Source organism: Sebastes umbrosus, chromosome 12 (genome assembly GCF_015220745.1).
Source record: "Sebastes umbrosus isolate fSebUmb1 chromosome 12, fSebUmb1.pri, whole genome shotgun sequence".
In the NCBI taxonomy this organism is placed as follows: Eukaryota; Metazoa; Chordata; class Actinopteri; order Perciformes; family Sebastidae; genus Sebastes; species Sebastes umbrosus.
In genome coordinates, this window is record NC_051280.1 from 28,252,033 (window position 1) to 28,278,725 (window position 26,693).

A 26,693-nucleotide genomic window follows, 5' to 3' on the forward strand; every position below is an offset into this window, starting at 1 on the left:
GTTACTATGCCATGAAACCTCTTAGGGAAGAGGTCAGGTTGGATGGATGGGAAGCATGTAACTCTGACATGTGAGACAGACGTTTGTCTCCCATGATTCCCAGCAAATATTCAGCGTTGGTTTCTTTTAACCATGATCAGGATCTTCCCCTAACAGTTACCATGGAGTTCTTCTTGGCTTAACTTAATCGATCGGTGACCAATCAGGAAAAGTTACTGTCAAAAATAGTATTGTGTTTGAACATGCATGTGAATGCTTCCGGTTTTGCAAATCATTTAATTTTTTCTGTAGTATTGTATTAATGATGTATTCACCTCATAAATACTGAAACATGGCTATTCTATATCTATTTTGTTGTTAATTATAAGGACTTATTTACTCGCTTGATCTCTACTTTTCTACACAATTAGAAATTCCTGGCATTTGGGGGATTGCTTCTAAGCATTTGGAGGAAAATCCACGTCCACTGTTGCATTACGATTAACTCATCTATATCCACGGATGACGACCAAAAACAAGAAAATCAAATAATCTGAAAGTAATACTGGTGCAAAAAAATACGGGTTGAAATATCGTGTTGGCTTCGAGACCGGGAAACATCAGAGTGTATTTCCCCCCTCGTCGCTCCGGTCGCTCCGTCATCTTCAAACATCCGCGGGGAGTGACTTGTTATTTGCTCTGAGCTGTCTGCATGGTTTGGCTTTTTGATTAGAGAGAGACAGAAAGAAAGAGAGCGGGAGACAGAGGGAGGGAGCCGAGACGGTGAAGAGAGAGACCGTCTTCAGGCACATGTCAAGCAATGTCACAGATAATCACACATTGTCTTAAAATAGCTTTGAAAATGACAGTGTTGGGGGTGGGCTCGGGAGGGTGATGTTAGGGTTTGGGGGGGGGAGAGATGCATCAAAGCACATGTAGCGTAATTAAAGACCAGATAAAGTTAATTTCTGACAACAGCCCGGGGGAACGTTTATCAAGGGCAACATATAAAAAAAATGTCTTATCTGTGAAAAATAAGCGAGGAGCTGGGGGGGTTACATGGGTATCTAACATACATCTGCTTTGTTCTCTCAAACAGAGATAAATATAAAGGTGGGGGGTGACTACGGTGACAGATAGAGAAAGAGTAATTTCCTCAGTCAGTCAGGTGAAGATGGTGAAGTGGCCTCCTTCTATCATCATCTACCCAGTAAAACCATCCTATTTCATAGTCCAAGTAATCTCCATATTACTGCCTCCACTGAAACCGTCCCTGCTGCTGCTGCTGGGATGTATTTCCAATGGTTTTGACCACTGGAAAGATTTCTTTTCTAGAATTAAATCATTGTCTGGCTGTTTGCTCACATTCAAAGCCATATTTGCCAGAGCCAGAAAAATCCAAATTTGAGGGTTGTGTAGCGGAGGTTGGCCAAAAAAGTGACATTCAACTATGCCTGCTCTCCTAAAAATTACGTTCCCATACAACAAAACTGTCCGAGGGAAACATATTTTCTCCCGCATTACGTTTGTTTTTTGACGTATCACAAATACGCTTCTAATCGTCCGCGGTGCGGTCCCGGACGGGTGGGTCAAAAAACACCAGACTTTCACCCAGGAGACCGGTGTTCATACCCTGTATGAAACCAGAAGTCGACGTTGATTTATTTGTCACGTAACTTACGTACTTAAGTGACGCAACTTCCGTAGTTATTTTAAACCAAACCACGATCTCTTCCTCAACCTAACCATGAAGTTTTGTTGCCTAATCCTAACCAAGTTGTTTCCTGTGAAGACGGAAGTTTATTTTGAAAAGACTGTATGCATGTCACGAGCGTAAATTGACACATGTTGCTAGACATTTGTAGGAAAGCGCACGGAAATTGAGGTATAACTATCCATAATATATCATACGTATTGATGTATGAGGATACGTTACTGAGAGCGAGAAAAATATGCAAATTAGTTAACAATGGCCACCATAAGCGACTGGTCATACCAGACCAAGTAAGGATATAGCAGGAAAAAAACCCTGAGAGTACTGATTTGAGTAAGGGTGCGTTTTATTGATGTCAACTTTTTATTTGTAAGAGAAAAAATGTGTTACTTAGTCTTTAAAAAGTCAAATAGTCTTGTTTTAAACACTAAGTATGAAACTTTTTTTCCTTAACACGTGGACTGACAGCTTGGAAATGTATGTGTATTGTTGTTTTTTTTGTTTTTGAAAAACTATATTTGACAGCTGAAACATTTTGCAGATATGCTACACAGTCAGCTATGAATTAAAATAATAATAATTAAAAAAAACATTTAAATACAAACATGATGGCATAAACAAACAGCCCGGACTTTTGTACCTCTTGAGACCACTTTCTTTTTTTTTTTTTTGCAATGATTTGTCCATCTACTCCATAGCCAGCAGAAGCTGGTAGTTAAGCTAAAAATAATGTTTATTCCTGCAGACGTTTAATGGTCCGTCAAATGGGATAACAAGGACGGCTGATTTGTGGGCCTTTCTCTGCAATTACCCAGCCTTCCCACTTCCTCCCTGTTTAAATTAAACAAGCCATTGATTTTATGCTGAATATTATTGTGCCATATTCCTCAAGAGTGCTTTTGATAGAGATATGGAGTGATTGGACTCCGAGACAGACAGATATATAAAGACTGAAGCGAAGCCGGGGGGGGAGAAGAGCAGATGGGAGAGTGGGTATGTGATTTGTGTTATAAAAACATAATGAAAATTTACATTTTGTAAGCTGATTCATATTAATGCTTCTTTTGGTTCACCAACTACACCTATAGGACGGGGAACTGAAGCCGTTATCAAAGCCACCAGACTACATTCACAAAAACGGTCATTTTACCTCACAGAACGCATTAGTTGCTGGTCTAAAGCTGCATCGATCAGTTAGTCTGTTTGTGATATTGTGTGACTTTCAGATCCATACAGTATATACAGTATATAGCAGCGTCAGCATGCAGAAACCTACGTAAGGCCACGTGGGAAAAAGTTTTTAAAAGGGCTTGGGAAAAAATAGTAATTTGACGCTAAAAACTACATACAAAATTTGAATGTTCGGATTTGAAAACATAAGGAACACCACTGGGAGGTACACAATGATATACAAACTTGAAAAATAATGATAATAATAATAATGGGCCTGCCCTTTAAGCTAAGAACAACTCTCGCCCTGCATACTGCAAACAGTACCACTCACACAGGCAGTCTATTCTGATTTCTCTTCCACTGTATTAGTCATGTTTCTGCAGGCGATTACGCTTCATTGTTTGGTTTGAAGGAAAAATGAGATCACCTTTGACAGGTTCATCACGAAGGCCTTCGAAGAGGCATTGTGCCCGACTTGGCGGCCTGACAGTCAGCGACTCTATTAGCCATGTGTTTTCATCCAAAACACTTGTGTTACCCAGGTTTCTGAGCACATGCACACGAGCAGACACAGCAGTCGCTAAGGAGTGAAGATTACACAGAGAAGTCAAGTGACAAATTCAAGTGGCCAGAAGAAATATCAATTCATTTAGGACCAGTGAGCAGCGAGCCGGCTGTCAGAGAGAGACGGAGAGAGAGATCAAAAGGGGCTCACCCCCGATATGACAGATGCATTAGAGACGAGAGCACGGCAGTTAATTTTGTGTGTCTTCCGAGTGTGTGGGCGTGCGAGTGTGTTTATTCTGCAGCATCTTTGTGGAAAAAACACTGAAAAGTCAACCAGTCAAGTGGTTGGAGCTATCCATTGTGTTTTAGAATAACAAAGAAAGATACATGTGAACATGGAGTGCTCAATATGGACTGCGTCTCTCCGAGTTTAAAGTAAAAATCCAGCCAGTACGTGTTGACACTGTTAAAACACAACCATTGGGTATGTCCCTGACAGTCTTCAGTCTTGGTTTTTCTTGTTTAGCACATTTTCATCATTCACATGTGGGATTGGCCAAATATAATAATGGAAGGTGGTGCTACAAGGATTTTAAAATGATCATACTGAAGCATCAACAGCAAAGACCGAGGAGTCGTTGGTCCCAGTGCTCCAAAGAGACTTACTCACACTGACATTAGCACAAAGGCGTACATCAAGCTTCACCCTCACAAATGACCAACTCTCAACTATGATTATAAACTTTGGGTAACGACTAAAAGAATGAGATATAAGTGGCTGAAATATGGGTATGGGTTCACCACCCTTATCTTGTAGAGCTGCTGCTCCTGTGTTGAAAGCATAGACAGTATACAAGAAGGCGACGTAGTCACCGTGTCGTCACCCATTGGTTTTTGAACTGCTGTTTTGAAGCCTCGAGTGCGGTATTTTGGCTGTCGTCATCTTTGTTTTTTTGCAACAAGAAGTGACACGAGAGGGTGGAGCTAAGCACAACCAAACGCTGAATTAGACATTTTTAGGCGACCAAAATGTTACAATTAACTTTCATGTACTGAAAACACAATGTGAAAGGGTTTAACATTCTAAGACGAAAACACGGACAACTCCCAGACCGGACAACGCTGTGATAGCGACCTGTCAATCCCAAGGTAGCCACGCCCTAAAGCATCCCCTGCTTTATGGTCTATTTGACTCTAAATGGGACAATAATTTACTAAATGAACATCATGCTGTATTGAAGAAGACTTGAAACTAGCGATTGAGACCATAAACTCATGTTTACAATGTTTACTGAGGTAATAAATCAAGAGAGAAGTAGGCTCATTTTCTGATAGACTTCTATACAATCAGACTTCTTTTTGCAACCAGAGTAGTCGCCCCCTGCTGGCTGTTAGAAAGAATGCAAGTTTAAGACACTTCAGTATTGGCTTCACTTTTCAGACACGGACTCAGGTCCACTGGTTGAAAGGAGCCAGTTAAAGTGGTTTGGATATCTGATCAGGATGCCTCAAAGGAAGCTTACCAATTGTCCAATTGGGAGACGACCACAGGACGGATCCAGAACAGACACCTGGGCTGCCTTTCTTCTCCTGCCACCATGGCCCGGACCTGGAAAGTAGTGGAAAACCATCCTGCTGAGTTACATTGTCGCAGAATACTCTTTATTTTGTCCCGCCGCTCCATTCGCATGCATTATATGCAAGATAATCCACAGTTTATTGATCTTGACCCATGTTTATGGCATTCATCTTGAATAGGAACCGGGCCGTAGTCTAATCCATGTTTTATAGTTACCATACTGTCATTGCAGTAAACAGGTTTGTCCATAATGGCCATGCAATGGAAATAATAGTAAAATCAGAGCCTATAATGGGAATGGTGCTGCTTATGGCTAAATCAATATTCATGTATATATTAAGCCAATATTTTGTGAGAGGCAATTACCGCTGTAGTGAAACGGTGTCATTGTGTGCGAGACTAAATGACTTGGAAGTGTAGAACATTTTGATTAAGGCCTTTTCAAGGTGATCTGGGGACATTTTTATGTGTCACTTCTTTCCCCTCCTCTCCTCCCGTCTCTCTCTCTCTCTCTCTCTCTCGCTCTCTCTCTCGTTTCTTCGATGAAAGAAAAGGAGCGTACAGATGTTGAAGTGTGCTGACATGTCCTTGTGGAGGGATTTCAACCATGATGCTAATAACAATAATTAGCTCCTAAGTGTTTGTGGAGGGGTGGGGGTGTAGAGACATGAATATTCTCTCATTGGACAAATGGCTTCCCCTTGTCTTTTTAAAAGAACAAATTAGCCATAATTGCTTGTTTCAGGGGTCTGGGGATGAAGGCAGCTTTGTGCTACTTCATTATGCCTGTTTTAACTCTCCAAGAACACACACACACACACACACACACACACACACACAGTTAGACCATTGAATCTATTAACAACATAATATTGTGACTATTTATGAGCAACACAGCAATTAAACTGAATCAGAGTACATTTACTTTATAATGGAAATTGCTGAGTTACCAAAGGATAGCAAATGAAACAGCACTGAATGTTTATGAGTAGAATCCATATTCGAATAATTAGAGGTTAAAATGTTGAGCTAGCACAAGCAAAGAATTGCACCGTTTAATTGAAATACATTGGGATTAATACATTTCATCTTTTACTGGGAGTGAATACATAGGAACTGAATCCATACACCACTTAAAGCAATCAAGGGGAGGACGTTTCCCGACGTGCAAAGACAGACTCTCCCATCAGCTTTGATTAGCGCCACAGTCCGTCTTTCTCGGCCGTTAGATATTTGAGAAATTATTATTAATAACAAAATAATTTCCACAGATTAACCCCACTCGGGCTCTATTCCTGATCTCCCGGCCTTTAGGAAATTGATCCGGGGAAAGATTGATGGCTCTCCTGCTGTTTTAAAACGTTTGTCCTTGCTCTGCTCTGTTTTGTTCTATTCGTCTCCCATTGTACCCCGAGTTTCCATTTCCAGACGTCTGTTTAATGATGCAGATGTATCTCTGAATGTGACATTGAAACAAACTCAAAGTACGTTTGAGATTTTTAAAAAGATTTTTTCACACTAAATTCACATCTTTTGATGCAGCGTGTTCAATGGAGTTTGATCTGCTATGGACTGTAAGGTAAGATGTAACAGTGATGCCAATTTATACGTTCCATTAGTCCTCCACTGATTTATTTCTTTGCTTATGGGCCTTTTCTTATTTCTGTGTTTTGCTGCTTCCTTCTCTGGTACTGACTCTTCCACTCCTTGAGGGCGCCGGTGACCTCGGCCGACTTAATTTTTTTAGAGTGAAGGTATTGGTATCATATGAAACTAGAAAACCTGAGGAATCCATGGTACCAACCATGTCATGCTAGCATGAACGCAAGAACGCTTAATAACGCTACAAATTTACGCTAAATTTTGGCAAGGAAACACTGACATGGCCATTTTCAAAGGGGTCCCTTGACCTCTGACCTCAAGATATGTGGATGAAAATGGGTTCTATGGGTACCCACGAGTCTCCCCTTTACAGACATGCCCACTTTATGATGATCACATGCAGTTTGGGGCAGTATAAATGTGTTATTTTCGCCTATCCTAAAATGATGTATTTGAATATTTCTGCATACTGGGGTCCCTAAACAGTCTTGGAATTACATAAATTGGGTATCACTGTAAAGCTGAGACTGTTGTGGCTCCAATGAGCCCAATTGTATTCATGTGTGATGATGTTTTTGAAACTTGACCTCACTGTATTAAATGACCTGTGGTGACCTCTAGGATAATCACAGCCTCATGACACTTTACAGCCACAAACTAGAGACCTAGAGCATTCGGAGGATGTATGGCTTTCCTAGGTAGATTGACAACAAGAAGGCGTCTTAACCACGAGGCCACCAGGACACCCTACCAGGATAACTCTTGAACGAGTCCAGCCCATGTTTTTTTCGGTTTGACAGATTAAATAAATTACAGTTGGAGCGCCTTGGTAGCTGTATGGTTACAGCGCATACCACATAACCTCAATGTCCCCGGTTTGATTCCAGCTGGGTGTCTTTGTTGCATGTGATCCCCCCCCCCCCCCCCCCCCCCCCCCCCTCTATCCCACCCATTTCCAGTCTGCCTCTTTACTGCCCAATAAAGGCGAAAATGCAAGAAGAAATCATAGTTTTACAGTGGGTGACACGACGATATTGCTACTGCCATTGAAAATAACATGTTCATGTTATTTTGTCCACCCAGTATGTACATGTACACCTTACAAAAAATATACACCAAAACAACAACTCTTCAATTACCAGAGCTGACACAGTCCCAATGAAAATGAAAAATGATATGCTCCAAAAAGGTGCTTTTTTTTACGATAGCCCCAATTCAAACCTTTGCTCTGTGAAGTGACTATTTTAGTCTCTCTCTCTCTCCCTTCCAATACCCATACTACCACACTATTATGTATGCTAGAAAAAGATTTATAATGTCCCAATCGTATGTCAAATGCAGTATGCCAAAAATACCAGGATGTCCTACTGCATCCGGTCGCATTTTGCAGTATGCAAGCCAGCATGCTTTTCTGGTTATTCTGACCCACAATCCTCTGCGCAGCAGACATATGAGCAAGAGGGTCAAATTTCAAGGCAGGAAAAAGTAGTATGTACCAATTGTATGCATACTGCATGCAATAGTATGTAATTTGTAAGGTAAAAAAAGTAAAAAGAAAACGTATGCAATTTGGAACGCACCCAGAGTTTCACTACCATTCTTGGAATATATGTCAACCTATAATACCTTGCAAATACCTCAAGAGAAAGGATGCACAATAAAGCATAAACTAAGCAGAGAAAAGAGAAAAGTTGACCCTCCGCTTTCTTGTTGTCACACTTTATATCATGGATGTATTAATAGAGCTTGATAAAGCAAGGCAGAGTCAACCTAACGCAATGTCTAGTGTAGTAAAGCAGCCGGTTCACAGTTTCAGTCCTCCATCTGTGTCCAGAATACATTCACACACAATGCTGTGTGTAGGTCACCCGCGTTTTGGCAGTGATCAATGAACAATAACTGTAGTTATGTACATAAACCGGAAGGAAGTAAACGTAGCAAAATACACCATGCATCGTGTCTACACAGAAGCATATCTGTTCCATCAGACGTGAGAGAAGGACAACAGGAAATGGTGTAGAAAAACCATAAGGCTGTATTCAGACAGACAACATGTGAATAAACAGGAGTCCCCTCATTCATTTCAATGAGGCCACTCCGCTGAAGCAGCAGGGACGCAATGCAGAGGATTCCGGCGAGAAAATGCAGGGTCGTCCAGCAAAAACGTTTAACTGGGCTCAACTTTTGCCAGAATGTAATGCGACTTAATGCGGCGAGGCGCTGTGTTGCCCAATCAAATATGTATGTGATATATGAATAATTAATATCAGTAAAACTCAGACTTTCAGACATGTAAAAAGTTCTTTTTTTGTACTTTGACATCATCTCACTTCTCCACCCCGGAGGTCTTCTCCCTTTAGCCTACAATTTTAGCTTTGCAGGTCAACGTCGAGTGTCCCCGCTTACACAGCCAGGAGAGGTGATTTTTGGACGTGCTGCCATCATGATAAGCGTGTTGAGCTAAAGCATGACAAGAACATTGGACAGCAGCAGTAGTTGCCCTCATTATCCACAGGAGAAGGAACCTGATGTTACCCGACTTTTAAAGGTAAGAAAGGATGTCACTGCAAAGTGTGAGGGCTGACAGAAAAAGGAGAAAGATGTGTAGCGTTAAGGTATAATATCACACTGGCTATAAGTAATGAGTAGAAACTGTGATGACTGTGATGTCTCTAATGTCTTTTTAACATGTTGGCTGAACTGTTTTTATGACAAAAAAATACATGTGGGCAAATTAAAAACAAACTCTACAGGTAGTTGTGACATTTCCGATGTGTAACTAACTCTGAGGTGATTTGTGTTTGCCTCCAGTCTTTCCTTTGTTTTGCCTCCAGCTAACACCGTGACGTAATCATGATGTCGGCTCTAAAAGGGTCTATTCTTTTTTTAACTTGGCATTAGCAAGGAACCTATAGCACTATGGCCCTCTGGGATATGTAGTTCCAGCAAGTGGTTCACATACGGGGGTATACCCTGCGGGGTATCTGCGTCTTTAAAGAGCCTCATCTTCAAGGTCCTAGGGGTCAGCCAGACCCTTTAAAAAACATCAGCCCCAATGCCCCATGGGATATGGAGTTCCTGATGGGTTCCTACCTTGTAGCCGAAGAATTGTAAATGTTGACCGAGAGGATATCAGTTAGTCACCACAGTGACTGCAGGGTCACTGCGGAGGATTCCCATTTCCTTTAAGAGCCTGAATGAGCTCTGCACAAACATGAGCAGATGGACGGATGGACGGATGAATGGGGAGAGGGCGAGTTAGAGAGAGAGAAAGAGAGAGAAAGAGAGAGAGAATCCTTATTTATTGCTCATGCATTTTTAAACAGCAGACCAGTGGGGTCAAATGAGTAAACAGGACTTAACCTGAGGGCAAGAAGAAAGGAGGAAGGAGTGCAGGAGAAATGGAGAGATGGACAAATTGGAAATGTCAGTGTGGACGGATAGAGAGGATGTTTGTGAGAAAAGCATCAGTGGTAACCAATTTCTAATATTTAGGGAACTTCTTTTAAATGCAGCCTCCATAACAAACTGAAGTGAGTTCAGATAAACATAGAAATATAAGAATCTTATCTTCTGTGTCCCAGTAATCCACCTTTTTCATTATCCAATGTTTTTTCTCTCCTTGTTGAATCTTTATAGCAACAAATTTACTGCATTAAAGATCCTGTGTATTTAGGAGGTAGCGGGGTCAAACTCAGCCCTGCAGGTGTCTTGACCTCTGACCCTTGACCTTCACATGCACACACACATGTGCAAAACTGCACACCTACACACACACAGCCTCAAGCGTACGACTCTGACTGATGTCGTTGAGATTAGCTGTCTGTCTCCACAGGGAGCAGAACACAACAGCCGGTGTGTGTCTGTTTGACTGTGTGTGAGATACAGAGAGAGAGAGAGTGAGAGAGAGAGAGAGAGAGAGAGAGAGAGAGAGAGAGAGAGAGAGAGAGAGAGAAGGTCTGCATTGATTTGACAAACAGAGGCTAAAGACAAGAAGACTATGGTGACCTTTGGCCTTCTCTCTCTCTCTGTGTGTGAGTACGGGCATGAGAATGACTGAGTGATGTGCCGTTTGTGTGATTTCACAAAAACTACATATGAACACTGTTTAAAAGCATAAAAGTGCCCAAAGAATTATTATATAAAAAGAAAAAACACACATAAACACATTTGTGAAATGCTGTTCAAGGAAGGAAACAACATGTTCACGTTCAGGTTTGCCCAACAGTAATATCTGCATATTTTAACCCAAACCGTGATCTTTTTCTAACCTTCTAATTAAGTATCTATTGCCTCCGCACGGCTTTCAACATGGTGACAGCTGAGCAGGTGGTGTTGGTGTTTGGTCTATAACATGTCAGAAAATTGTGAAAAATGTTGATCAGTCGATTGTTTCCCAAAGCTCAAAATGACGTCCTCAAGTGTCTTGTTTTATTCACAACTCAAATATATTCAGTTTACTGTCATAGAGGAGTAAAGAAACCAGAAAATATTCACATTTTAGAAGCTGGAATCAGAGGATTTAGACCCTTTTTGTCCTTAAAAAATAACTGAAACCGATTAATCAATTTTCGAAATACTTGGTGATTAATTTATTAGTACAAAACTAATTGATCAATCGTTGCAGCTCTAATGGATTTGTGACAAAAAAAGTGACATAGACATTTACTTATATGCATACTTTGCAAAATATAATATTTTTTTCTAGGTAAAAACAGAAGAGCGTTGCCTTAATTAGAATGACCAGAAACCCAGAGAAGGTGGCCCACCTCCGCCCCTCACCCTCATCCCCGTTGCCATGGCGTTGAAGTGTGATTAGAACTCCGGCTAACCAACATGGCTGACGATATTGACTTCCTGTCTGGTTCATGCAAACAGGATGTGACAGATTTAATTTGTTTGTCAGCCCACCTTAATTTAAACAGAAGGCTGTGAGCGGGAGAGAGGCCAAGACTGAGGGAGGTGAGGAGGAGTGAGGGGTTCACACACACACACACATTCACTTTCTGATTGGCTTACTCGCAGTTAAAATGAACGGTGTGTGTGTAGGTGCAGGTGTTTCCCTTTTGTTTTTAGTGGGTGCTTTCCACAAAATCAACTGATATTAACACCAATACACAGAATGAATGCCTTTACACACCGGGGGCGATACATTCGCACGTCTATATTTATTTTTTGAACTGTTGTTTTTGTCATGAATACTTTCACAAAGAACGTGAATATTACGTGGCGAAAAAGCGCCGTACTTATCCGAGCAAGGTCAATTTCCTGAGCTGCTGTGAATAAAGGCATCAACCAATCACGTTGTGTGGAACGGGTTGAGTTGTGCCGATATTTATGGCTCCGTAGTCTGAACCAAGACGGCAAACTTTACTACTCCCTCAACCTTGAAAAAAGGCCTTTCACAATAAAAGCCTTAGACATATAATATTTGCAGGGGAGTATTTCGCATTTCCGTGCCGTTTATTTGTCACGACCCCGGTGCGTAAAGGCCTTAAGTATGTAGCTTCAAACTATCTCCAATATCTTGTGCACGCATAAATAAAAAAAGGTTAAAGTATGGTAAATAGCGATGGAGTGACTGATGAATACATAAACACACAATCAAACAGAGAGAAGATGGAGAGAGGAAAAGGCCCAGTAGATTAAGCAGGAGTGACCTGATGGTGACACGAGAGAGAGAGAGAAGCAAAGGAAAAGGGACAGAGGAGGAAGAGACGGCCTCAAGACGGAGCATGAACCAGATGGACGGTCTCGACTCGTGTGTGTGTGTGTGTGTGTGTCTGAGAGACAATCCTGACGGCGGTGGAGAGCGGGAGTGTGACGGTGAATACAGAGGGCTGCATTATTGTTTAAATCATTGATCGCTTCCCTTTCTCGCTCTCCTCCCATCTATATATCTATCTTCTTCCCCTTTTCAATCTTTCTGTCTTTCTTCTTCACCTCAGATATTTTTGTGGCAGTCTCACAGGCAGCTCGTCTGCTCGTCTTTGTCCTCACCCTTCTCTTTGACACATTTTTTTTTTCTACATTTTGTCCTCTCTCGACCCCGTTTCTCTTCCCTCTCTTGTTCTTATGGTTGTTGTTATTTGAAGGTTCTGAAGCTATACACAGTTTGTCATTTGGTGGTCTGCACTGATGTATTTCTTTGTACTAATGACATTATTACCAACTGTCCATTTCACTGACGGCTGCCAGTGAAGTTGTGGCTGTTTTCTCTGTAGCAGTCCAGTTTAAATGGTGTCCTCATTTCTATGTGTTTCTGAAGCTATCAGGATTATTACTTGGAGGATTCAGCCGATCAGGGAAGAAAATACTGTATATCATTTTCACATGAACTCTTTTTCGACATCGCCCTGTCGGGGTTTATTTCACACTAATGACCCGCTAGCTGTACATTATCCCGCTTATTACACAGCTACTTACTTAAGAAATCAATAATTTGACACAAAAATGCTCCGCCATAGTCCGACATCAGAACTGCGTCCATAGCAGCGGTCTGTTATACATAGCAACGGTCTGTTATACATAGCAACAGTCTGTTATACATAGCAACGGTCTGCTATAAAGAGATAACAGACAGAGTAGAACGCCTTGATTAACCAATCAGATTGGAGTATTCAACGAAGCCGTATCATAAATATAAATATATATAGACCACCTGGCCCTTAACCCAATTTTAATAATAATTTGTAGAATTGATCTCTATATTTTCTGATGACATTTTAATTATTGAGAAACTGCCAATGCCGACGCTTAGAATCAGCTTGGGACATCTCCATATTGTACATTTATTTGTCTGTGAATGCCTTTTTGGCAAACAAAGGGAATATATACTGTATTTTTTAACCCATAGCCTGTCTAAAATATTAAATATTTGGTGTACTATCAATGCAATAATTTCCAAATTTTTTCATCTTCATCAAATGTGCAAGCTCAGTTTGTGGCAAAGGGAGTACTTCAATTGCATTGGGTTTTAATTGAGTCGGAATAAAAGAAAATAAACATTTAAAGTATTTTTTTTTTTTTTTAGAAATCTCATTTTCAAGAGTGTTAATGAGTTACAGAGAAACAACATGAGACGAATAACACAAAAAATACGTCAACAAAACACAAGGGTTGACCTAAGCTTACATGGTTGTTTTAAATGACAACGCCAGTGGAGTCTGTGCGTTGCTTTTGCTGTTTTGATCATCTCAAAGCAACACTTTTCCTTTAGCGGCGTGCTTCATTCATGAATCCTTTTTTATTGTCACATTCCTCTCGCGCAGACCTCAGCACATCTGTCGCCAGTTGTACAACATCTCGCCTCAGACATTATATTTTGGTATCCAGTTGGAAAAGTCACCTTCCGCCACGCCGACACACTGCCACAAGGCTGTGGTTCTGGTTTGTTACCACGGAGACGAGCACGTAGAGCGACGGTTGCTGTTTGGCAGCGATGCTTGTCTTGGCAGGGAAACGGCCAACGCTGAGGTCGAGTGACAGCCAGACGCACACACACACACACACACTCACACTCTCTCTCCTCAAGGCTCAGCAGGCAGGGCGGGTGGGGGTGTGTGTGTGTATGTGTGTGTGTGTGACAGTGTTAAGCAGGCGAGGGTGACAGTGACGTGACACTGGTGAAATAATTATGAGTCCAAAACAGGGCTGACAGGGAGCAGCCCGTGCCCTTCAACTATCTGTCAACTGTCATTAACATAGAGCCCTGATACACAGCCTGAGGAGAGAGAGAGAGAGTGAAATGGGAAGAGAAAAGGAGAGCGGACTGAAACTACAGACGGGGACACAGCCAAAAATGATCCATCTTCAAAAGTCATTTAATCTACAATTGAGTCTAGATAAGATAAGTGAACAGGAATCAGATCATCTGCACGGTTAGATGTCTCCGGTTTAATAGGTTTGGAATGGCTTGGACATTTGCAGTAAGAAGAAATATTATAGGGAGAGATTTAGGGGATGGGATGGGGAGGAGGAGAGGGGTGAGAGAGGAGAAGGTGAAGACTGGGTGATGGGAGAAGATAAAGAGCTAACATGACAGACAACAAAACATTATGTAGGATGTAATGACAAATTAAAGAGGACCTATTGTGCTTTTTCCCTTTTCTTTAGTGTGTTATATAGTTTTTTGTGCATGTTAAAGGTCTGCACAGTTACAAAGCCCAAAGTCCAATAGGCTTACCTCAGTAGTCGGTGTTACCGTAGTTACGCGGTGGTCGGGCATACACCGATCACATTACGTACCCACCGCCCCCACCGTCGTTTTGCTTTTTTTTTTACATAAATAAAACTCATTTAGTCCATTTTGGCGTATCAGCGCCGTGTTATCAATACAAAGTCGGTTGACGGAAACTATAAACTGACAGTGAATGCATCTGCTCCATATGAAGTCTCAGCGCAGAGCAGCAGGTGTCATATTTCACACGTTGCGAGAGAGAGTTGACAGACAAGATGATGCGAAGCAAAAAGCAAAAGCGCCTATTTGGCAATATTTCAGAGTTACACCCAACGCTATAAGAGAAGCTGCGGAAGCGGAAGCTCTACCGGAGAGGCCAGACGCACCACCACCTGACGTTAAAGATCAAAGTAAGCGCGTTACACATATTGACCGTCATCTTTACATGTAAAATGTCCGGTGTAATCGGTGACACCGGTGTTGTCACGAGTTTATTAACCGGCGGGAAAATTTCCTCACCGTCACATCCCTACTCCTGAACTGCCTGAAACGCCTTGCTGGAAGTCCCGCCTTTTCTTTCGTAACATGGTGATGTCACCAAGTAACACCCTCAAACAAAGCTAGTTAAAGTGGAGCTGGAGCGGATTACGAAGAGCTTGGTTGGGTTGTCCAATCACAACAGAGTGGGCCAGCTGACCAATCAGAGCAGACTGGGGGAGGTGGGGAGGCACCAGCATAAAAACTCAATCAAAGGTATTCAAAGTGCCTTATGTCATTTCAGTACAATAAAAACTGTTCCCAACTTTCAATTGGATGTGAATTTCCCATTTTAAAGACTAAGATTTACCCCAAAAAATGCACTCTAACAGCTAAAGACACCGTGTCAAATGCCTCATCCCATGAGATCTCTTTCTTCTCCTGTAAATGTGTGTAAAAGTGTTTCTATAGCGGCCTGTGGATTGATATGTGGATTAGGCGAAGTCCCGGGTGAAATATGTCAGAGAACGCTCTGTTACCAAGAGTCAGGATGTAAAACGCCTCAGTGTACATAACTCTTCTTAACGGGGAGTAAATCCCTCCTCAAAACAAGAAGACACACAGTACATTTCGCAACAGTATATTTGGAAATAAATCTCACATGATGCACCATGAAACACTCAAGGAGTCGACGAGAGGAGCAGAGTTGAGGAGAAAAGAGATGAGAGGGGGATTTATGGACGGGGGGGATATCCCAGTGCCTAAGACGAGCCAAATGGCCAACAACAGGCTGACGGACTGAAAACACAAATAAAGAGCCATTTTTATGATGTGAATGGATGGGTTCCCTGGAAGACACTTGGCTGGATTTTATTTGGTCGTGGCTTTGGCCCGAGCCAGTACATATTTCTGTTTTATGAAGAGACTCAACGGCTAAGACAGCGGCTAACAGAGTGGTGCGAACCCTCTCACCTCATTCGGATTGGCAGAGAAAACCGGAGGGAGGAGAAGAAAAAGCAGGTAGACAGACAAATACAAAAATATGCACTATTTGTCACTTTAAAGCTACTATGAGGAACTAGTGTTTTGTTGTGTTTTGTGTTGATTTTAGTGGCCCCTGTGGACAAAAGTGCTAGTGTTTCCGAGCACCAGAGTCCCTTGAGAAAACCCCTCATTTTACTGCAGAAGGTTCTGACAGTCTGCCCCGCACAGGTCCTGGTTCTGGTTCTCCCGTGCCTCCCTTCCCTGAAGTGGGCCCAGCAATATGGTCTGGGCCTCCAGCATCGTGGTGTCGGTGGTGACTGAGTCGCTAGAATCTGAGATGAAGGAGTTTCTGATGAACCTGCGTTATTTCGTCTGATTTCGCATGACAAGCATGAACAATAACTACATAGAAATAGCCAATCTTCTCGCTGATGGTCTTGTTTACTTATGTAGGTCATATAGAGGCATCAATATTAAATTAAGACTGTTTCATAACCAGTTAAAAGTTCCTCACAGTAACTAAGTAACTAAGTAACTAAGAATAAGACTGGTGTTATTCTAGATTTTTCTTATTGGCCACAAATCCCAAGTAAAGACCAAAACCAACAATGCTTTAGTACATGTCAAAATACTTTCATATACTGTCTATGTCAGTTATTCTCAGATCAATTTGTTCCTACTGTTGTAAGTCTTTTTAAAAAACAGGTCACATATTAACAGTTTCATTTTCAAAAAGACTGTAATTTAATAAACATTATTCAAACGGGAGTAAATAGTGAATTTGTTTGGGACTATTTTCAGTCGTGGATTGATACACTAAACAGGGGAACCACAAAATAATTTTGAAAACTACCTTCTGAATTATGTTTTTCCAAAGCTCAGTAAACTCGCATATAGTTTGTTGCAGTTCAAAGAAAAATGGACTGCAGAAGCTTGACACAAGCCAATCCTTGTCTTCATGTCTTTGATAAAATGCTGCATGAAATCGTGTGGACAGAGGGATGATTCACGGCATTGTAAAACAAATTCCTGTGGACGGTAAAATAGTCATCACTGTAAAAATTAATTGCACCCGTCGCCTGGATCTTTGACAGCGAGCGTGTGACAGTTGTTGCTTTCAGTGTGAAAACCCCGGTGAAAGCAGAGACGACTCAATCTCTTCCTCCGCCTTTCATACAGTATCTCTTTCAATCTCTCACACACATGCTAATCGTCCCCTCTCATTTGCATCCTAATGATTTCACTCTTCCTTTTTAGCCCTTGTCCGATCCCTCTATTAAGTTATGTGCCGCTCGCGCTCCCTCCCATGCCTTTGTGTAGGTGTCTGCTGACTTTTCTGTCCGTGTGTCTGTTGTAGGCTTTTTATGGAGGTTATTATCTGGTACCGAGGGGTGGGATTTCAATAGTTTATGTTTGATCTGATACGGTAGAGCTACATTTGTCGCTCATGGAACCATATGGAAATATAAAGATAACAAAACAAGAGAAAAGAAAAAGAAAACTAGAATGACCGCCTCACAGTTGTATGCCTCCCCCAATCAGTCAAGTTGCAGTTTACATCATGTCTGTCCAAAATGTCACTATACTAGAGTAGTATGTATTATTGAGTTATGGCAAAAAACATGTTTTGTGAGGTCACAGGGACCTTTGACCACCAAATAATCAGTTCATCCTTGAGTTCAGGTAGACTTTTGTGCCAAATTTGAACAAATTCCCTCAAGGCGTTCCTGAGAATTCTCGTTCGCGAGAATGGGACGCACGTGAGGTCACAGTGACCTTTGACCACCAAAAGGTGATCAGTTCATCCTTGAGTCCAAGTGGACGTTTGTGCCAAATTTGAAGAAATTTGCGGCTAAATGAGACTACAAAACGTCATCACGCCGACTCGTCCACCTTTACAGCCTCGTTGTGTATACTCACGCTCATGCGACCATGGTGTAGTTCGTTTATAGCCTAACGTTAGATTTTTACTTCTGGCGATTGTATTTAGACTTCAAAATTATAAGTGTGGTGTTCATTTGTGGAGATGATCTTGCTGAACAAAACGTGTAAGTATCATAAACGTTTGTTTGCCACAGAGCTTATTTTCTGCAATAATCCAAAACCCAATGGAAAAAATCCCATAGGCTTTTTGTCGAGGGAAACAGGGTGATGCTAACTTCCTGGTTGGCCTACAAAAATACATCATCATCCCTACAGCACTCTATTGTAAACTGAACATTTTCAATTTTTCAAAATAAAAAAAAATGCAAACAATTAATTTGAAGATATTTGCAGTTACGATATTTAAAACTGCATTTGTTTATGCTTTATGCTTTTCCTGTTTTTGCTTTGTAATGGGATATTACACTCATAGTATATGCCATGTTACCTCTATAGTGTATAGTATGAGTGGTGTGGTTGTTTATGTGTGTGTGCGCGCTTTGTTCCACGGGCCTCCCCATACCCTCGGTCCCTGCTGGGGCAGGTTACACTATAATTAAACTCTCCATAGATTTCTCTACATAGAGGGAGGAAGCTGGAGCGTGAGTGTACTTGAATGTTCTCTCTCTCACTGGAGAGCTAATAAGCAACAAATATACAAAGCAATAAATTAATGGTGTGGATAATTAACCAGGAGAGTGGCTGGAGATGCATGACAGAGCACCAGCCACCATTAGGGAACTCACAATCATCAGTGTGTGTGAGTGTGTGCATGAGTGTGTGCGGTCATTTAATTGAGTGTGTGTATGGTACTTAATTATGTGTGATCATGAAAAGAAATATTCCAGTAAGCATGTAAAGAAGGATGAAATACACTTATATATGCTATGTTCACATCATAAAGAGGTTACTGTAAATCCCAACGCCATCTGAGTGCTAAGAGGGTTTGGCAGTAAATAATAGTGTCTAAAAAGCAAAGAAACATGCATACCATGAATCAAGACCCTAATTTAAAGGTGCTCTATATGATATCCAGAGCATTAATATAGCATCAAACAACTATTTGCTATGTAAAGATATAGAGGAGTAATGTCTACCTGAGCAGAGAATGAAGTTGCTCTCCCTCTGTGTGTGTTATAATCCGAGCTTCTCTGTGCTTTGTTTACGTAGCTGGGGCCAGCCGCACTTGCCTTTTAGTTCATGTGAGCGTGCCCCATTGGCTTGCTCACGGCCGCTGCTCTCATTCGGCGGTTACAGCTGATAACGGTGTTCACACCGATGGCGCCGTTGCAGAAGCGTAGCACCCAGCCTCCTGTTCCCACTCTGGTTAACACTGTTAGCTCTGTCAGCACTGTTGCCGTTGTTTGCACTGTTAGTGCCGTTAGCTGCGAGGCGTTGGCATGTTGAGAGCCACATCCTGAAATCCAACTTTCACTCATCAATCTTTAAAATGCAAATTTTACTCATAACAACACAACCAACATTAGCGCTATCCGCCTTCTTCCCCGCCGTTAACTTCCTACATGATGAGTAAGCACAAACAGCAACTCTGACCACTCAAAAATCATTATCTAAAGCATCTCCCGACATTTTTGGAGATGATTTGAGTCACGCAGTTGCAGTATTTTGCATCAGCTGGCACAGAGACACATGCCCATCACGAGAGACATAAATGGCACAACTCAAACTAAAAAACTGTGAGTGTAAGGATTGTTTCCCCCGAGTTGAACTCATCAGAAGGCAAACTCAAGCCAGTCAGCAGATGAAATCATTCCCACAGTAACTTGGGTTTAGCAAAGCAGATATTTATTCATAATAAAACTATGTTATCTGAACTTTGGTTTCCAGATTGCAAGCCAGTCTAAAATATATGCATTCAACAGCAGTCGAATCAAAGAAATGCACAAGTACAGCAGAACACAACAGAACAAATGTAATGTGCATGCATTACAATAGGCTGGTAGTAGATCTGAAGAGCATTGGACAGGCTTCAAGAAATCGCCTATCACACCAGTTCGCTGAGATGGATTCACTGCGGACTCAAAGTGTCCAGCAGCGATTGAAAAGGTCACCCGTGTCTCCGCCGCACCCCTCAACGTCCCGCACACCTTAGCCTCTAATCTGAATAGTGTGTGTGCGCTGTGTGTAATCTGAATAGTAATAAGGCCGGCTGATAGATTGATGCATAACAGCAAGGAGCATGCAGAGCAGGCGGTGCTATTTTGGTGTCAACTCCCTTTACTTTCCAGCTGGCCCCGTTCCATTCAGCCACTTCAGATGTCGCAGATCTGACGCAGAGCTTTGAGGCCGGGGGAATGACTTCGATCAAAGTTGTATTATGTTGTTTCAAAGCCCCTGCCGATGGGGTTTGACATTTTATTTTGTACCTCTGCTTGTTTACGGTAAAGGGAAAATGTGTGGTTTCCCAGCATGCATCCCTGCTCTGTACTCTGCTCAAAACCAAAATGAGATCTTTCACATTTCTAGCACCAACCCAATACAGGAGGTGTTTGTAATCAGTGACTCATCAGTTCCTCATTGAAAAGGTAATTACATTACTTTATGGATTACACAACAGCACAGTAAATAAGTTACATATATTACTCGTTCCATTACTAAGCTCATCTCCTTCCATTTACAGGTATTAACTAACCATCAAGAGCTATCTTAGCCCCGTCTGTAGGCAGCACACTAGATGTCCCGTCCTCACAGTGAAGCCACCGGCTCACTCCACCTCCAAGCAAAACCTGAATATAGGCTTACCAGTGGCTTGCTAGCTAAGAAGACACAATGTAAATAAGACAATTTTGGAGTTAGCAAAAGGCGTATTGTTCTTCTTTTGGTAGAAGCGAGCTACCTCCACACATCTCCAGCCTCTGATCAAGCTAACATATCCTGGATCAGTCTCTCCACTAAACCACCATCCAAATACCAGTAAAGACAGTAAATATGCTGACACCCTAAAACGTGATTGGTTGATACCTTTAGTCACCGTAAAGGTAGAAAAATCAACCTCCTTCCGAATTTTTTTTCACTTTTTCACTGCAAAATATTTGCGTTCTGTGTTAAAGTACTCGTGACAAAAACAACGGTTAGAAAAAATGTATCGATGTGTGAATAAATCGCACAATTTAATGCCCTCAATGTTATGTAAATTTTTCCTCTTGGTATCAAAAATGGTATTGAATATTGATTATTTTTCAAGGTATTGTGTCGAAGTTAGAAATTCTAGTATCGTGAAAATACTACATTCATCTATATTGTACTGCGATGGGAGCAGATAATTAAAAAAAAAAAAAAATGGGCAAACAAAACAAAAAAAAGTGTTCACACGCGTAGATGCCAATAGGGTTTTTTTAATTTTATTAGTTGAGTGAATTGACTGCACAAACTGCACTGTGCTTGCATTGCAAAAGGAGGACAAGCAGGACATATACTGTAAGTACATAAGGCCTAAAAACATAATAATATATTTATTTGGTACTTTTTGTGACGTATTCTAAAACGTGTCTTAAAATCCTGAAAAAACTAATTTGGGAATGATGTTTTTTTTTAAATTATTTTTCTGACCAATCAACACAAATGATCCATATTCCAGGAGCTAGTCTACCATCTTTGTTTCCTCCACTTCCTCCCTCGTGGTCGCCGCTCCACGCTTTGCAGCCATTGGCGCAATTACTGGGACTTTGAGGGAGAGCGCTGAGGACTGCGCTGTCCTTTAACAATTACCAGCCGCTGTGAATATTAAGATAATATTAAAATATCTGCCTCCATCTGGGGTCCTGTCCTGATTGCTATCTTAACCTCTGACTGGGGGTGGGGGAGGCAGAGCAGTCCGGTCTGCTCAGAGACACCAACAAGACTGAGAGGAGCCGCACACTTTAATTCTTCTGCCCGCGATTTCTGGATAATAGGGAGGACGGATAATGTATGCATGACAGATATTACTGTCTGGGCTGTAATGTGTAGCCACACAATCCTACATGCATGCACACACAACAGTGAACACACACACACACACACACACGCACACACACGCACATTTATTAATCTCTGCAACTGAACAGGACGGCAGCAATACAGAGCTATTATATTTGAATCATCATGGATATCTCTCTCTCTCTCTCTCACACACACACACACACACACTAATCCTCTCTGATAGAAATACCGATGTGTCAAAGCCATGAGGGCAACTCTTAAATCAAGTTGGGGAGAGACGGAGGGCGGCAAGGATGGATGGAAAGATGGATGGAAGGAAGGATAGAGGGGAAAAATGGAGGAATAGATGGAAAGAGGAAGGGGAAGTCCAGGCAAGTTCTACACGGTTTAGTGCTACATACAAAAGAGGAAAACATGTAATTACAACCTTTCCTCTCCTGACACGACATGACATATTGTTTCACTCACACTCTTAACTTCAAACTGATATTAAAAGTAAAGCCGCAACCCGCCCACATAGACAGACAATTACACACACACAACGTCAACCCAACGTCTGGGACGATACACCTATCTCCCGATTCAATACTATCACGATACTTGGGTGCCGATTCTATAAGTATTGTGATTTGATATTATGATTTATTGCGATGTTTTGTTAATTTTTTAACACTGGACCTTAGGAAAAAATTAAATAATACACTTCTAGGGACTTTTAATTAAAAAAATATCTGAATTAATACATTAAAACGTTTGATTTTCAGCATGTATGTAGTCAGAGATGTCCTGAAGTCAAATATATCAGTCATTGTCAGGAATTATTCATTAAAAAAAATTCTAGCAACCCACAAAATCAAAGAATAAAGACATTTCCCTCACAAATTATTGGTATTTTCTTTTTTATTTATGAGGGATATGTAATGTTTAATACTTCTGGTGAATATAATCCAATCAATTTTATTTCCATATATGCATGTTGTATAAACAGTTCCCTTTGTTGACACTTTATTTTGAAAACCGGACGTAGTTACGTGTATTTTTCCGCTAACTTCGCCAAGTCCGTCTCTAGCTCTCTCGTCAGCTCTTTATACTCTCTTTATACATCCATGGTCGGCTCCATCTGGGCCGTTTGAATGCATTTAACATAAATGTCAGTATATGGGTGCTCTACAGTTTTAGCGTCGACCGATTTGAGGAGATTGATGGCTGGCTTGACCGCACGTTACCGCAATACTATAACGTTTCCTGTCCACCACAGAGTTAGCATGCAGCTTTAGCCGTGATGTCTAGCTCTGCTTTTCCTGACAATGTGTGAAACCCAAAGTGTTTCCATACTTTACTGTGTTTACCACTTTGGATTAAACATGTGAGGGTGCAGGTCGTATCCATGCGAACCCTCTGCCGTTTTCTGTTTTTTCATTTCGGTTGCTGCGGTTTGTTTTGGTTTACGGATACGGAACGGATATGACATCACGTTACTCACACTACAACAATAAAAGCAGTAACTTCCTTCTACTTCCGCATAGACTCAAATGAAGCAAATATATAAATTCTGGCATTAAAAAAATCTATTTCAGAATCGTAAAAAAAAAAAAAAATCGCGATACATAGGTAAATAGATTTTATTTTCTACCCCTAATTGATAAGCAGTAAGGTTCATCTCAGCAGGTGATAAATATATGACAACTAGTTTGTATCCACAGTCCTTCACCAGACATGAAAGCAGCACAACACTGATTAAAGCCAATATAGAGACGGAGCGCAGGTCCACACACACACACAACAATCTGCTTAACTGTTGAAGTGTAATATTACAATACATATCTCAGAGAGAGGAGAAAAAAAGGCTGTAATTTGTGGCGGTGCTAATAAATCACAGGGATATTATGAGAGCAGGGATTGAGACAGAGGAGAGGAGAGAGACTTTTTAATTATGACTTAAACATCAAACTCAAAACACGTCTCAGGGGACCCCGCGTAATGATTTCATCTCCCTCTTTTGGTCTTGGTGGAGCTGAGGGATCTTGTTTTTTTTTTATTAGCACTATTTGCACGATTAAATGAATCAACAAGACAAAGACGGTGGTAGAGAGGACAACAACTGGTGGAGGAGATAAGCAACCTGAGGAGCTTTCAGCTAAGTCTGACACATTGTGTTTCTTATGTGCTCACAAAGCAAGTTGTATTGGCATAAAGATAAAAAATAATGCAAAAGATAAACAAAGACGTAATGGTAAAGACCAACCAAAGTGGTCCTTCACTTGCGTGTGTAATCACATAAACCCGTGCTTATTACTGGCAACATTAATAGCGATATCTTCCTTTGCAATTACTGTACTTAATGGTGATATAGAGTGGCGAAGTCCCACCCCTTCCAGTGGACCACCATGGGACCTTATTTCGGGAAAAAATATGTACGGTAGTCAACTGCGAAAGACAAATACATTTTTGATCCCGTTTGAATAGCGCAATGAATCACACATGATGTTTGTCAATTTAAAAGATCATTTTGAAAGTCCAGAAAGTCGCAGAGACAACACACCCAAAAGTCGCGTAAGTGACGTTTCTCTTTCTCTGATGCTACGATGCCTGTGTGTTTCGTACTGGGATGTACTCACACCAGCAATGAGTCTCGCTCGTTCTTTCCCTTCCCGGCTGAGAGATGTAGTTCACTGATCGGTTTCACACAAAACTAAATGATACTACGGTAAACTGTGATTTTCTTGACTTGCAAAATGATGTTTTAAATTGACAAACATCATATGTGTGATTCATGTCATAATTCAAACAGGATAAAAAAAACTCCCACCGGAAGGGGAAGGACTTCGCCTCTTTATACATGTAGTGGTACTTTTGGCAGTTTTACTTTCGTACATAAATAAATTTAGTAACCACCACAGATTTAGGTCATGCCTTGAAGTGATAATAATTTGGGTATTTATTATATTGGTTCATCGGTAGTGCAATGTCTGCAGGGACTCCTGCTCTCATCGAGGACCACAGTATATGTCTTTATTTACAGTGTCATTCTTTATGCTTTGTAGTTGTGTAGATTTAATGTCCTGCTTCTCATAATGTCAAAGTAAAAGTAAAATAAACTTAAGTTAATTTTAGGAAATTTAGTACAAAAACTAATACATCAAGATTGTCCATATCCTATGAAAACTTTTCACATTACATACCAATAAATCAAGGTCTGTAACACAGTAGGCCACGATAGAAATACACATAAGCACATACATAAACACACACGGAGCAGTCAGACTTCCCCTCTTTTTCTTTCTTTACCCCTAATTCTCTTACACTTCACCCCTCTGGTCTTCCCCCCCTCCTCCTCTCCCACCATCCCTTTTGTTCTGCGCACCCCTATTTATCACGGTGTGAAGGTTGAAAGAGATATTATTATGGGGTGTCGGGCTGGAGAGAGGAGACAGGGGTAGCCACACGGATCGCGTGGGGAGAACGCGGGGCTAATGACGGGAGGACAGGCTTGGTCAGTGGCCTGTGGTACCTGCTGGATGTGATAGATGGAGAGCGGAGAGGGAAGAGGAGGGGAGGGAGGAGGAGGAGGAAGGCAGGGAGTCCTTTCTCTGCCTGCACATGGATTTTATTTTATTGTTTCTAGGAAATGACTTTGTAACATTTCTACCATGTAAGCAAGAAGAGACTGTATTTACATGTTGGCTCCACCTGATTGCCAGCGGTGTTTGCTATTGTTCATGGATGTGTGTCTGTGTGTGGATGTATGGTGGGGGTCATTTAGTCATTTTGCAATAAAAAAAAACAACTAAGAAACAAACAAAAAAATAACAACCGCCCCAAAACCAACCCGGTGTTACGGGAAGGCGTATAAATAGCGCAACATATAATATATACTGACATTCCGCGTGTTATGAGTATGCATTTTAGCCTTTTTGCGTGTCTTTTGTACACCACGCAAACATCCACAGTTGGGTTCAGGCAACAAAACCATTGTTAGGGTAAGGAAAAATGTAATGGCAGGGCTTAAAATAAGTAGGAAACTAAGTAAAATATGTACGGAAACAACGTAATACAACTACAGAAAACACGTCATAAACGTCATTGAAAAATGTCACTAACATAACTTACAAAATAAAACACGGGTCTCCACGGTGTGTTGTGCCACAGAGTGGTCAAAGCCTTGGCCGGATCTACCCGATAGGGCGCCCGGGAGCAAAAATTTGCTATTGGACCCCCCATCAATTCCCCCTTGTTCCCCCCTCTATGCAATGTGTACAGTCTTTAATCCTATCACCATACAATATGGCACAATTCTGCAAAACCCCGGTCGGATTGCAATGCACCTTGGTTAAGGTTAGGAAAACATTGTGGTTTTGGCTAAACGCTAACAATCATGTTGTGTCACTGTAGAGTTTTTCTGTATTAAACCAAACCACGATTAACACAACCATAACCATCATGGTTGGAAATTAGTTTTTTTGTCCATCAGCCACTGTCGCTGCTGGATTCCAAAACTTACCGACAACTCAATCGATTACCAGACATTTGCATATTTTACCAGCATGTATACCAAAATAAACATAACCGCGAAAAAGTTCAGATTGGATTTTTTGTTGAAAATGAAACACGCTGTCATGAACATTTTACTGATA

At 41.3% G+C, this 26,693-nt stretch overlaps 1 protein-coding gene across 1 annotated transcript in view; it reads right to left on the bottom strand.

Annotated features, from left to right (window-relative positions):
- The window catches only part of rnf220a (ring finger protein 220a), a 313,964-nt gene that overhangs the window by 209,892 nt on the left and 77,379 nt on the right, over positions 1 to 26,693 (bottom strand). The window contains exon 2 of the mRNA XM_037786674.1: positions 4,897 to 4,982. The gene's annotated coding sequence lies outside the window, so the exon portion shown is untranslated. The remainder of the gene's footprint in view (positions 1 to 4,896; positions 4,983 to 26,693) is intronic.